Below are 12956 nucleotides of genomic sequence, written 5' to 3' on the forward strand. Positions count from 1 at the left end.
TATTGCATAACATTAATCAAGTTTTAGTCACTTCGCCATGAATGGTTGTTTAAGAGATATCAGGTGATTTTGTTTATGGGGGGTCAAAATACAAATAGAGGTTGCAGTATTTAGAAAAGAAAAAAAAGAAAGTCTCAAATTAAAGTAAACCTTGTATTTCTTCAGCAATTATCATTGTGAAAATTAAGTGTTGGTTGGTGAGACGTGTTAGGATCAACAGCACTAAGAGGGGGGGGTGAATTAGTGCAGCAGAAATCTTTCTACGATTAAAAAACGTTCGAACGATAAAAGTGATTTCGGTGTGAAAGCCGATTCTAAGATTACTTTAACTTAAGATCAAGCGAGATGACGTTAAATTAAATCTATGAAGGTAGTTTGCAGTTATGATGAAAATCAGAATATAAGCGCAAACTGAAATACGACGTTCGTACGATAAAGCTGATTTGCGTCTAAACGCTGATTCGGAAAGCACTGAACTTTGAAACACGTTCGTAAAAGCACAAAAGGCAATAAGCTATTGAGGAGGTTTGCAGTAAAGATAAGATGCTCAAAGTAAATGCAAACTGAGATTTAAAGTGGTTCGGTCAATCTTGACCTACTCCACTTTTGGCTTCCTCCACCGACGAGGTCACCGACGTCAACTAGAGGCCTTCCTTCAATAGGCGAAGGCCAACCACCCTTTTACATATTCACTCCTTTTGACAGGCTTAGGAGACAACCCTTATAGAATTTTCTCTCCTCTCTTTACAACTCAGAACTTGGAAGAATAGAGGGAGAAGAACTTTTGGCCTTTACAACAATTTTGAGCTCTAAGAATCATAGAAAAGGATCAAGATTTCGGTGTTAGTTCATACCCTTTCAATGCTGAATGGGTGGGGTATTTATAGGCCCCAACCCAGTTCAAATTTGGAGCTCAAAATTGTCAATTCCCGGAATTCCGGGATCAGGCGGTTGCACCTCCTGACTAGAGCGGTTGCACCACCTGGCAGAGCTCGAAGACTGAGCCTCTAGGTGGTGCTACCTCCTGTCAGGGGTGGTTGCACCTCCTGACAAAGCTTGAAGACCGAGCTCAGGCGGTTGCATCTCCTGACTAAGGCGGTTTCACCGCCTGGCAGAGCTCGAAGACTGAGCTCAGGCGGTGCCACCTCCTGTCAGGGGAGGTTGCACCGCCCAGTCTCGCTTGGAGACTAAGCCCCAGGCAGTGCCACTGCCTGGCTGGAGCGGTTGCACCTCCCAGTCTCGCTCGGAGACTGAGCCCAGGCGGTGCAACCTCTTGCCTTGGGCGGTTCAACCGCCTGACAGAAATCAGGGTCCGAATGGGTTGATCCATTCGGCCCAATTCGGGTTTTTCAGGGGCCCAATTGCCCCAAGATTAAGTTAATGGGATCACCTCCCATTTCCAACTTAATCAAAGTGCTAACTACGATTTTTCCTAAGACATTTACTGCAACTTGCTCCGGTGCGTCAATCGCTTCTTCCGGTGAGCTTCCGGCGAACTTCCGTCGATCATCCGATGAACCCTCGGTGATGCTCCTGCGGACTTCCGGCAAACTCCTGGACTTGCGACGATTCACTTGGCGAGTTCCGACGAGCTTCTTTGGCAAGCTCATGGACTACTCGGATTTGTTCCCGCAGAACCTCCGACGACTGTCCGAATTTTCGTCGAACTCTCGAACTCCCAACGTGATCATTGTCTTGACTCTGGAGCAACTCCTGCTGCATGTCTTTCTTCCATCGTAGTTAATCCTGCACACTTAAAAAAAAACTTCGATCGAGATAATTAATCCTAAGCAATTAACCAAGTTGTCCGGCATGTCATTGGTCCCTCGACGCTTCGTTCGATTCTTCTGCGCATCGTCCTCTCCTGCAGCCTATTGCCCAATCGGCCAGTTGACTCCGCAACTCCGATATCCTTGGCACAATACCCGCTCTTCTTGGCCCGATGCCCGAGTCCACAACCCGAAGCCTTCTATCGATACGTCGACCGATCCACCGGCCCGACGTCCAATCTTCTGACATGTTCCTCCGGCACAACATGATTTTCCTGCTTTAATTGTCTCATCCTGATCGAAGCATCCTGCGTCACTCAAAACGTAGATTAAATCATAAACATATATCAAGTAGTTTCATCATCAAAATACGAGATTCAACAATCTCTCCCTTTTTGATGATGACAACCACTTGATGACGGAGTTAAACTTAACTCCCGGAGTTTAAACAAACTCCCTCTATCAATATGCCATATTGATAGAACTTTGAATTCAAACTGAATTCAAGTCATTGCAATATTCATCATGAATACTTGTAACACGTCATCATGAACTTATGCATAAACTTATGCATAACATGTTATGTCATCAACATACTTCTCCCCCTTTATCATCAACAAAAAGAAGAAGTACCACAATCAAGTGTTTGTGATATAAGTTCAACTCATTGCATGAAAAACATAATATCCATTTTTACCATCATGCAAGTTTGCTATTATCAAATGGTATGATATCAACATGTAAGATTGCAAGGTAAGCTTTTGATATCGTAACGCAAACATCTCAAGTGTTTATCAATTGTAGCATTTCATCACATGGTAAGATATCAAAGCGTAAAATTACGATATAAGTTCTTGATATCTTAACACATGATGCAAACATGACATAATGCAAATTTGGCAATCATAGCATCAATTCATATATCTCTTGATGATGCAAGCATTGCAAATATGACAATAATATCAATTCATATATCTCTTGATGATGCAAGCATGGCATAATCATTGCATTAGTGTTCATAGCATCAATTCATATATTTCTCCCTCTTTGTCATCAACAAAAAGGAGAACGATATAAGCAAATTTTAAGCATAAATGCTTGTAATTATTCATGTCATAACTAGGTTCATATCATTTTCCAACAGTGAGTGATATATCAATTATACAAACATCTCAAGGAAAACATGACATGGAGATAGCTTTGAAAACTTCTTCCTTTTTATCTGTTATTATCTTTTTGCATGAAGGAGGAAGACTATTTGTGAGCTTACTCGAATGAAGTTAAAATTGATAAGATATTAAAGCACGCTTCATTTTTACAAGTATCAAGATATGTATGTGAATCAAATCTTTGTACGTAAAAATGACATCCTTTTTCAAGAAGGAATTTATAAGCAGGAATCATTTCATCAAATCCATTTCTCAAAACAAAATATTGTTCACATAATAAGTGTATGAGAGATGTATTTGCTAGTTGATTCCATATGTCAAAAATCAATGATATGAATTAAACTTGATATGACATATGCTTATTAAGTCTGGAAGAGGATAATTCAAAAATCCAATTGTTAGGATACCAATAGTTAAGAGAATCCGAAAATGAAATTAACACTTTCATGCATTCGGACAAGGTTGTGCTATTGATTTTCAAATACAATCATGAGGACAAAACATGCTTATTATCATGGAAATTTTTGTATCCAAAGCACATAATTTCCAACCTGTTATTAGGGCATGTAATTGTGTAAAATCATCATGGCAATCGAGTGATTTGATCATTCAATCAAGAAAGTTCGAAAATTAATTTTAACAAGTTCAATCATTCGGACATATTTTTGCCATAGTTTTTCAAATACAATCATGAAGATAAGGCATGCTCATCATTATGGTAGTACGATGGCAAGTTTACAATTTTAAGACACGCAAGCTAGTAATTTTGAGATGTTCAAGAAAGCAACTCTTGCTTCTTGAAATATAAGTTTTGCTAGATGTGCAAGTTAACTTTTTGTTTATGCAAGATATCATTCCTTGGTGATGTTCAATATAATAAGTTCTACATCATGCAAGCTAGTAAATCTTATAACATTTTAGAACATGCATAATCACCAAAGCATCATAAATTTTAATGATGTGCAAAATTACAAATTTTGCATGTTTGCATTTGTGCATCTTGAGATTTGCAAGATAGCACTTCTTGGTGATGTTCAAGATAGCAATTCCTTTTCTTTTGAGAAGTGTAATTATTTTCTTTCTCTTTTTTTTTTTGAATTATATGAGCTAGCAAATTAGCTTTCAAGCATATTTTGCTCCCCCTTTGTCATTGTCAAAAAGAAGGGAAGACCCTTTACGTTAATTTCTAAATTATGACAAAGGTAAATAGTATTGATGAAAATTCAAGTCTTGAATGTCAAAACAATTATTTTATCATGAATATTTCATCATTGCATGCATCATTATCATCATATATATTTTTAAAACATATAAACTCATTATTATATGATTCCAAATCATCATTCCTATTATTTCAATCATTGTTTCAATCATCTTTTATAGCTTATCATGCACAATATGTCAAACCATCTAACATGATACAAGCATTTATTTTCAAAGTATTTATCACTATTTTCATGTATGATAATAAAGTGTTCATGATACCGAACATTAAATCAATATTTTTTAAGTATTTATCACTTCATTTTGATCATGATACCAAACATTCATCATTTAGAGCATTCATGACATTAAATCAACATTTATAATACTTCATTTTAGCAACAACTCATAGCATTTTAAATCATGATTCACATCATATGCAATACATCACATCATAATTAAAAAGCTCAAGTATTGCGTGCATCATTGTAAATCATAAATGTTTCATATCATGATGGTATCAATTTTATTAAATTATATCCTATCATGCATGATCATAACTTTTCATTTGTATACATCAAAATAAATTAATGAATATTTCATGTATTCATATCATCACATAAGAAATATCAAGAAGAAAATAATTGGGTGATGAGATAAACCTTTCATGAATACAAAGAGTTGCATAAAAATCATATCATGAATACAAGGAATACAGGTCACAATCATTCAAGAGAAAAGTCATCATTCATTTTCAATTCATTCAATTTGATAAATCATGATCATGATTTTGATAAAACTCATTTCAAATTTAAATCATAAAAATCATTTTTATGGCTCACAAAATTTATAACATAAATAGATTCATGATTTCATTGATAATATATTTTTCTCCCTTTTTTAAGTGTTTCATCTTAAGTGATCGATTTCATGTTAGCATGTCTTTTCATTTATGTCAAATCAAAACATGCATCAATTTTTAAAGCCACTGTTATTATCATGAAAATTGATAATCCATAATTATCAAAATCATCATACATAATTTCAAAAATATATACCCATTAATCATAACTTCAAATTAAACATGATTTAATATACTCAAAATCGAGAAATAACAATGGACATCAACATGATTATTATTTCATATTTTCAATCAAAATCATTTTGTTTGTTTATCATAAAATATGCAATATTATCATTTACTAGCATGATCATAATATTTTTTTAAACATTAATTCTAAACTAAAAAAGAAAATACATCATGAAAGCATCAAGTAATTTCAAAATAAATTAGGGGGATTTCGAATACCTCATCATTGAAAGTGGTTAAGGCGTAGTTTGCCACCTCGCCTTTCTTGATTTTTCCCTCATCTTCAAAGGAGCTCGATTCATCCCACTTTGTGTTCTTCTTCTTTGGCCTCTTCCGAGATTTAAGTTTATTATTTATTTTAGATTTTTGTTTAATAAACTTATATAGATTTAGTGTTCGAAGTTTAAGTTCATCATTGTCCTCATCACTTGAGTCATCGCTCAAGTGGTACTCATTTGTCCGGAGTTCCAAATCCTTCCTGTTCTTTGGAAAGTGATTTTGTTCATCATGTTCATTATGTACATTGTGCACCATTTCATATGTCATCAATGAACCAATTAGTTCTTCAAGTGGTAGGTTGTTTAGGTTTTTAGCTTCTTGTATTGCAGTTACTTTTGAATCCCACTTCTTAGAAAGAGAACGCAAAATCTTGTTTATGAGTTCAAAATCTGAAAAACATTTTCCAAGATCTCTTAAACTATTGACGACATCCGTGAAACGGGTGTACATGTCGCCTATAGTCTCGCTTAGTTGCATTCGAAAAAGCTCAAAATCATGCAATAAAATGTTAACTTTCGAGTCTTCGACTCTACTAGTTCCCTCGTGCGTGATTTCAAGTGTTCGCCAAATGTCAAAGGCCGTTTCGCACGTAGAAATCTGATTGAACTCATTTTTGTCCAAAGCGCAAAATAAGGCATTCATAGCCTTTGCGTTTAAAGAAAAATACTTCTTCTCCAAATCCGACCATTCGTTCATTGGTTTAGAGGGAAGTTGAAAATCGTTTTCAACGATATTCCATAAATCCAAATTTATAGAAATCAAGAAAACTCTCATCCGAGTTTTCCAATAAGTGTAGTCCAATTCGTTAAACAACGGTGGATGAAAGACCGATAAGCCCTCTTGAAAGCTATGAAGAGCCATTTCTCTCGGGTGTAAATCCGAAATGAGAAATACCGGGCTTTGATACCAATTGTTAGGATCAAGAGCACTAAGAGGGGGGGGGGGGGTGAATTAGTGCAGCGGAAATCTTTCTACGATTAAAAAACATTCGAACGATAAAAGTGATTTCGGTGTGAAAGCCGATTCTAAGATTACTTTAACTTAAGATCAAGCGAGATGACGTTAAAGTAAATCTATGAAGGCAGTTTGCAGTTATGACGAAAATCAAAATATAAGCGCAAACTGAAATACGACGTTCGTACGATAAAACTGATTTGCGTCTAAACGCCGATTCGGAAAGCACTGAACTTTGAAACACGTTCGTAAAAGCACAAAAGGCAGTAAGCTATTGAGGAGGTTTGCAGTAAAGATAAGATGCTCAAAGTAAATGCAAACCGAGATTTAGAGTGGTTCGGTCAATCTTGACCTACTCCACTTTTGGCTTCCTCCACCGACGAGGTCACCGACGTCAACTAGAGGCCTTCCTTCAATAGGCGAAGGCCAACCACCCTTTTACAAATTCACTCCTTTTGACGGGCTTAGGAGACAACCCTTACAGAATTTTCTCTCCTCTCTTTACAACTCAGAACTTGGAAGAACAGAGGGAGAAGAACTTTTGGCCTTTACAACAATTTTGAGCTCTAAAAATCAAAGGAAAGGATCAAGATTTCGGTGTTTGTTCATACCCTTTCAGTGCTAAATGGGTGGGGTATTTATTGGCCCCAACCCAGTTCAAATTTGGAGCTCAAAACTGTCAATTCTCGGAATTTCGGGATCAGGCGGTTGCACCTCCTGATTGGAGCGGTTGCACCGCCTGGCAGAGCTCGAAGACTGAGCCTCTGGGTGGTGCTACCTCCTGTCAGGGGCGGTTGCACCTCCTGACAGAGCTCGAAGACCGAGCTCAGGCGGTTGCACCTCCTGACTAAGGCGGTTGCACCGCCTGGCAGAGCTCGAAGACTGAGCTCAGGCGGTGCCACCTCCTGTTAGGGGAGGTTGCACCGCCCAGTCTCGCTCGGAGACTGAGCCCCAAGCGGTGCCACCGCCTGGCTGGAGCGGTTGCACGTCCCAGTCTCGCTCGGAGACTTAGCCCAGGCGGTGCAACCTCCTGCCATGGGCGGTTCAATCGCCTGGCAGAAATTAGGGTTCGAATGGGTTGATCCATTCGGCCCAATTCGGGTTTTTCAGGGGCCCAATTGCCCCAAGATTAAGTTAATGGGATCACCTCCCATTTCCAACTTAATCAAAGTGCTAACTACGATTTTTCCTAAGACATTTACTGCAACTTGCTCCGGTGCGTCAATCGCTTCTTCTGGCGAGCTTCCGACGAACTTCCGTTGATCATCCGATGAACCCTCGGTGATGCTCCTGCGGACTTCCGGCAAACTCCTGGACTTGCGACGATTCACTTGGCGAGTTCCGACGAGCTTCTTTGGCAAGCTCATGGACTACTCGGATTTGTTCCCGCAGAACCGCCGACGACTATCCGAACTTCCGTCGAACTCTCGAACTCCCAACGTGATCATTGTCTTGACTCCGGTGCAACTCCTGCTGCATGTCTTTCTTCCATCGTAGTTAATCCTGCACACTTAAAATAAAACTTCGATCGAGACAATTAATCCTAAGCAATTAACCAAGTTGTCCGGCATGTCATTGGTCCCTCGACGCTTCGTCCGATTCTTCGGCGCATCGTCCTCTCCTGCATCCTATTGCCCGATCGGCCAGTTGACTCCGCAACTCCGATATCCTTGGCACAATACCCGCTCTTCTTGGCCCGATGCCCAAGTCCACGGCCCGAAGCCTTCTGTCGATACGTCGACCGATCCACCAGCCCGACGTCCAATCTTCTGACATGTTCCTCCGGCACAACATGATTTTCCTGCTTTAATTGTCTCATCTTGATCGAAGCATCCTGCGTCACTCAAAACGCAGATTAAATCATAAACATATATCAAGTAGTTTCATCATCAAAATACGAGATTCAACAAGACGATGGATCTTTTGTTCCACATACTAAGAAAGAAATGATTTCAGACATGTTCACATACCTCATCAGGTCTTGGGTGAGGATTTGCATGAAAGCACGATGCTTAGGAAGCACATCTAACACCTCTTTTTCCACAATGCACTTGCCATGAATTTTTTCATAAAGTTCTATGCAGCATCTCACCAAATCTTTCTTTCTGAACGCGAGCTTGATAGGCAACATCACTCCTCGAAGCCACGTCTAGAAAACCAGAGCTTTGTTCACAATGTACATGCCAAGAAAATTAATGCATTATTATGGTGCTTATCAGCTTGTGAAATATCTCTTGATAGTACTTATACATTGAGGCTAGCAATTCATACCAATATCTGATTTTTCTATTACAACTAGCATCATGAACTGGTTGACTTCTATTTCCCTATGGTGACCTCAAAGAATTCACAGCAACCTTAAGGAATGTTTTCTGATGAAGTAATGTACTTTCTAATATGACAAGTAAGAACAATTATGTCATCATAATTCATTGAGGTTTCAAGTATTTTTTCACATGTAGTTCTAATGGTGAAGCAAACTTCTCTACATAGAAAACCTGGCTGTCTACATATCATGCATACATCAGAATCATCAGAGAGCAAATGCAGCATAAAAAACCTCCAGTTGTTTTCTTCTGTTTTTATCATCCTTCCTGAACAAGATAACAATGAGATACTATTCCTTTTACCTGTGTTGGATGCTGTCCTTGATCATCCCAGCTTTTATAAAAACGAATACTGGTAGTAGAAGCTGCCATCTAGCAGCTCCACCTTTGAAGTGTTTCAAAACAATTATATCTGTGTAACCTTCAACTATAGTTATATCTGCAAATCATGCTTTCCACTCGTTAAGTCTTCCTTATACAATTCTGGACACCACAAAATTATACATAATTAAGATCATACCTTCAAGAGTTTCTCCTCGTGGCTGAAGAAAATTCACGTGCTTCTTCTGTAATCAAAACTTCTCCTATTGTTTTTATAGCTCTCTCAAAGGAAAGCCTGGTTGATGTTGATGGCTCAAACAGAGTTACCATAAGATACCCCTCCAGCATATTGCTTCTTGATGAATTCTTCTCAATCTTATTCATCTCAATATCTATTTCAAATATTCCAATCAAAATATATGGAACAAATTATTGAGATTCACTGACATCATCTAGCTAGAACTTGTTGCCACATGAAGCTGAAAACTTCTAGGAATCAAATAAATAGCACTGGCTGCCACTCATGGTTTGCATAGTAGATTGGTGAAGACAGGATGTGCTCCGAGAAAGAGAAAGTTCTCAACACTACTGGTTGAATGAGAAAAGATAGATGCTTGATGGCATCTCGTTGAGCGATCACTTGAAGTCAGCAAATCCTTCTGCATTACAGAACCTGATGGAGTGAATAAAGCCATTGCAGGTGAGGAGGCAACTAAAACAACGCAAAATCATTTCTTCAGACAAATTTAAGGAGTATAAAATAAATTAATTTACAAAAAGAATGTATTATACAAAAACTGTATCATAATAGAAATTAGAAGTTAATTAAAGGAGAAGAACAGAACAAACACAGATTAACTACAAGCACACCAATTATTCAATTATATAGTTTATTATAAAACTTCTTGAGATGAAGTTAAAAATATAAAACTTCTTGAGATGAAGTTTATAAAGCATGGTGTAAAACTCTCCACGCATAGAATTCTTATTTGAAATGAGATCCAACTTAATTTTTTATATTATAAATTTAGTATTCATGTAATATATAAAAATCTAAATGTGGATTGAAAATTATCACTATTACAATTTTATATTTGAATAATATCTTATTCACCTTGTTCAGGAATATAGTTGATGATCCTCTTCCTACAAGTTAAAAAATATTAAAATATATATGTATTGATTGTGAACTTGACTTATTCGAGTCCTTTGTTGATTATTTTATATCAAAAAAATAATATTTTACAATAAACATCTATTATATCATGATAATTTAAATCAAAATATTATGTTATCAATATTATATTTATTGATAATAAACCTGAAAATATTTGTATTTATTTATCTTTAATTTTATGTTAATTCTTTTACTCAAATCCTAAAAAAGATAAAATTTAAAAATGTATTGTTAAAATGAGTGAACTAAAAAGTCAAACATATTAAAAATAAAAAATGTAACAATTGTATAAAAGTTTTAAAAAACATTAGTTTTGCCTACTCTAAGATGATAACCACTTAAAGTTCAAGATGAGTGTATTTTAATGGTCCAATGCTAGTTTATTATGGGTAACTAATAATGTATTTATACTTTCTTTTTATAGCAATGTTTCAACTCATTACCAACTAGTGATTTAAAATTAAAATTTTTTCATTTATCTATCATGTAAGTTATTCATCATTAAAATATAAGAGCTTATAATATTGTTATAATATAATGGAGTGAGGATTTTGTGTGTTGCTCTACTTTTGTAGTAAAAATTTGAACTCTATCCCGCTCTCAAATTATCGATTTAGTGCAATAGACAATATAATTAAATAATATTGAGAAACAATACATTATATTAGAACAATTATGTAATATAATGACATAACTATATTTTATGTGGTAATAGTTATATCCAACCTTCTTTTCAAGAAAACATGGAATCGATTATTATAATAATGCTTTTCACGGATGAAAGTTAATATTTGAAATTTCATCTGGGTTATCTTTTCTACAAGCTCACATATAACAATTTCAATTTTATCGATAATATTTGAGAGACATGTATTTTTATAATTTTTAGTTCATCTCAAAGTAAAATAATGACAACGCATAATGCATTACAGTTTATTGTTTATGATTTTAAGACAATGAGCCTATAGGACTATAGGGACTACAAGATTATGTAGAGGAGGAATGATAAATGATTTTATATCAAATGATTTGATGTCATCTCCAGTTATAGCCTCTTTGATAACAATGGCTAAAGAACAAAATTAATTCAATTAGTAAAATATTTTGAAAAAAGATCTAAATTTTAACAATCATATGAAGCAATAAAACTATTGTCGAATATAGCAAAATTAGTAAAAGAAACAATCTTTTAGATTTGCATAAAAAGTATCGATGATAACTCTTCACTAACATATTTCCTATATGGTCCATATTTAGTAGAACTTGGTATTATTTATCCTTAGTTTTAATATCAAAACTATAATAATGCTGGATCATACGCTATCAAATACTATAAACAAAAAAATAATAATTATAACTGACCTAAGAGTTTTGCCAACTCTTCTAATGTTGCAGATGATGTTGGAGCAAGCTCATTAGAAGCTACCCGGAAAAATTGCATTGTCGTTAAGAGGAGGAAGACCATTAGGCTAATGAAAAGTTGTCTTAGAAACATGATGAGCCAACACTTGATTATTTTTAAAAATAATTTAAAATATTGAAGTAATATATCTTGATGGATGAATTGTTTATCACAAGAGTGAGTTGCTTTAAAGATTAGGATCAATTAAACTTTATGCATAAGGTTTTAGTTTTTTGAAACTGACCATAGTCGTCTAGAAACTGAAATCTTCATTGTATTTTGTAACTTTCTTTGTATGCAATAACATATCTCATGGTAGAAGGGAAATGTATATAAATTAAAAAAAGAATTATGACCTTATACACTATGCTTGTTATATTTATTAATTAAATATTTTATAGAAATAATGTCATCTTTTAGTATAATGCTTATATTTTATGTAACAATCTAAGATTGTTATATGGTAAGTTGAAAAAAATCTATTACTTATCCTTCAAGTGCATAAATATAATTGAGAGAGGAATAAGCATCTCTTTTGCAAATTGACTAGTAATCCTTTAGTCATCAAATACTTTATGCTCTTTTAGTGATCAATTACAGGAGGCATGGTTCTAAACTCCACACATAGAAATCTTATTTAAAAATAGAACCAACTTAATTTTTTTGACGATAAATTTCTTGTAATTTCTGAAAATCTAAACATGATGCAAAAATTCTCACTCTTAGAAATTATGATTTGAATAATATCTAGTTCACCTTCTTCATGAACCTAGTTGATTATATTATTCGTACAAGTTAAAAATATCAAAATGTGGATGAAATTATTGTCAATTTGTCTTATTCGAGATGTTTGTTTATTATTGTGAATTTAGTGTTAATTTGATTCCCTCATGCTAAATAACAAAGAGGAATTTTAATAATCAATTGTATAAAGGTATGAACTAAAAAGTCCAACATAATCAAAATCTATTGCAAATTTGATATTTTATTAAAATATCTTAAATATTTGTTTTGCCAACATTGATATTACAATCACTGAAATTTTAAGATGAGCAAATTTTAATAATCTAAGATTATTTTATTATATGTAACTTATAATGTATTGAAAGTTTCTTTTTATAGAAATGTTTCGACTTAGTACATGATAGCGACTTGAATTGAGAATTTGTTCATTTAACTAATGACTACGTTATTCATTATCAAAATCTAGTAGCTAATAATATAATTATACTTTAATAGAGTTAGAGTTATGTACATTAGTTTGC

Source organism: Musa acuminata, chromosome BXJ2-1 (assembly GCF_036884655.1).
Source record: "Musa acuminata AAA Group cultivar baxijiao chromosome BXJ2-1, Cavendish_Baxijiao_AAA, whole genome shotgun sequence".
Classification (NCBI taxonomy): domain Eukaryota; kingdom Viridiplantae; phylum Streptophyta; class Magnoliopsida; order Zingiberales; family Musaceae; genus Musa; species Musa acuminata.